General features: G+C 28.5%; 1 protein-coding gene across 1 annotated transcript in view; it reads left to right on the top strand.

The window, feature by feature from the left end:
• The window catches only part of LOC110416545 (abscisic acid 8'-hydroxylase 4), a 6,521-nt gene that overhangs the window by 657 nt on the left and 3,187 nt on the right, over positions 1-2,677 (top strand).

Genomic DNA, 2,677 nt, shown 5'->3' on the forward strand with positions numbered 1-2,677 from the left:
TTGTAAGAAATAACCATTTTTAATAAAAGTATTTTAAAAATAATTATTAAAATAAATTTAATTATTTTTAACCATTTTTAGTTATAATTGGATAAAAATACTCTTAAAACTATTTCAAATAAATTAAATTATTTATCACAATTTCTCTCCATTTGTACTTTTGATTTCTCTCTCTTATCATCCAGCTCTTTCTAATTTTATCAATTTCTTTTTTCGGTATTTGTTTGCTATATTTTTTATTTCTTTCTCGTACTTTTAAGACGATAAACGATGGTTTTAATATGCTTAAGATGGGTGGTTATTTAAAAATTTTGATTTTGAAGTATTTTGCATAAAACTAAAATGATAGAAATGATAACAAATGTTTGAAATAGCTTTTAGTTGGATCAATTTGAAACCTAGACACCAATAAACTCAAAATTTTAAAATTTATACACTTAGATTTTCAAAGAAATTTTTTTAATTTTTAGTCGAAATAGGTGTTTTAGATAAGAAAATTTATATTTTAATATATGAAAACATGTTGGAAACACTTTAATCAATACCAAATTATCAAAAAAAAAATGAAGAGAGTTGAGAGGATTTGAAGTTTTGGTTTATAAGTAGCAACAACATTTTAGGCAATAAAGTGTAATAAATTTTTTTTAAATGTAGTATGTAACAATAATATTTTTTCAACATGACGTATAACGACAACATATTTTTCAACATGACGTGTAACATGTTTTCGTACATAACATATAACAATTATACTTTTTTTTTTAACATGACGTGTAACAACTGTTTTAACCATGAAGTATAACAACTTTTTTTAATTATGATGTGTAGCATATTTTTGTACATGGCATGTAACAATAATATTTTTTTTCAATACTGTGTGTAACAACATTTTTTAGCCATGACGTGTAATATATTTTTGTAAATGAAGTGTAACAATACTATTTTTTTTAATATGACGTGTAATAACTTTTTTAACCATGGCATTAAACATATTTTTGTACATGACGTGTAACAATAATATTTTTCAACATGATGTGTAACATTATGGTATGTAACATCATTAAGGGTAATTTTATCTAACTTAATTAAAACCAGTTAAAATTATGAAAAAGATTATTTTTAAAAACATCATCTTTTAAGGGGTATTTTTTAAAATGCCATTAGAAAATTAATTAAAACAAACCTAAAATACGTCTAATATTAACTACTTAATAAATATTTTAAGTAACTTATAATTAAATTTAAAATATGATAAAAATTAACATTCATTTAAAATAATAATACTTAATTGTTGAAATATTTTTCACCTGATTATTCAAAATTTATGTTTAAAATTATTATCAATAATATTTTTATAATAAATAAAGAAAAGATATTTGTTATGGATAAGAAAAGTTTTAATTAAGTATATATAGATGCGAAATTAAGTTGAAAAATTATCTTAATGAAATTATTAATTAATATGTTAAACTTGCAACCACGTTGAGAAAAGTAATCTTAATGTTGCTTTTGTTATGAATTACTAATATATGGTCATGTTTCTCACTCTTGCTCTCCCTTCACCCTTTCTGGCTATTAGACAATGGCTATAACTCTTTTTGAGTCTGACTAATGTTAATATTTTGTAGTTTGTATAGTATTTTGACTTCAACTGGCTTTTTTGTATACCAAGCTTCAGGAAGGGCACCTTGGCCAAGTTTCCCTTAGCCAAGTCGTCTCATTTTTTGTGTTCATAGGGGATTTCACCCTGCTTTAACGCAAATGACTTTAATCTTTGAAAAAAAAAAAGGTAAGGAAGGAATATTGAATTTGCACAGGTTCCGCCAGGCGAAGAATTGATTCCCAGTGGTCGAATGGTTCTTTCTTTCTTAGGCAGGAGATCCATTGATCCCATAACTGAAGAAAGCTGCTAGCAATGGGAGCTGTTAGCCCAAGCAATAATGAGCCTGGTCACAGAGGTATACACGAAATTTCTCATCATTGTTGATTTATCTTTTCCCCTTAAAGAAAAGAATCACGTGAAGGATTGGATTAGAATCAATCCTTGAAAATGGAATGAGCTATCCAGGCTGACAAACTAACTAACAACTGAACCTTCTAGGGTCTGATTGAAGAGAAAAAAGTTGATTCTTTCAATACCGCTTTCCACGCTCCCTATGCTGAGGAAATTGAGGTGGGGATACAGAAGGAGGGTCTTTTTTAATAGATCGCCTTGAAGGTTTTGAAATCTCCTAGGATGGAGGTGCTGTTAGTGACGTCTATACCGCACAGCAACCGGCAAAAGTGCTCAAAGCCGTGGTGGAATCGATGTTGGAATCTCACTTGGGAATTGGACAAGATATAATGGATGATTTTTTTAGCATGTATGCAGAGATTGTTGGGAATCACATGTCAAAGACTAGAACCAAGTACTTCAATTAGGTGATTTCCCTGATTAGAAAGGGGTAATCATATCCAATTGAAAGAACATCTTAACCAAAAAGTCTGAAATTTTTGAATGTCTGTTTACATAGGGAGTACTATAAAATCCAAAGGAAATAGCTTTGGGCATTCAAAGGCTATTGTAATAGTCTGGGATAGATGGCAATGTATTGTTTCTTCCCGGAGAAGTAATGTTCATGATGTTAATTATTCCAAGTTTAACGACCAATCAGGGCATTTGAAATTTTGAACACAA

The sequence above is a fragment of the Theobroma umbraticum genome, unplaced genomic scaffold (assembly GCF_002168275.2).
Source record: "Theobroma umbraticum cultivar Fairchild unplaced genomic scaffold, ASM216827v3 scaffold_51.0, whole genome shotgun sequence".
Lineage (NCBI taxonomy): Eukaryota > Viridiplantae > Streptophyta > Magnoliopsida > Malvales > Malvaceae > Theobroma > Theobroma umbraticum.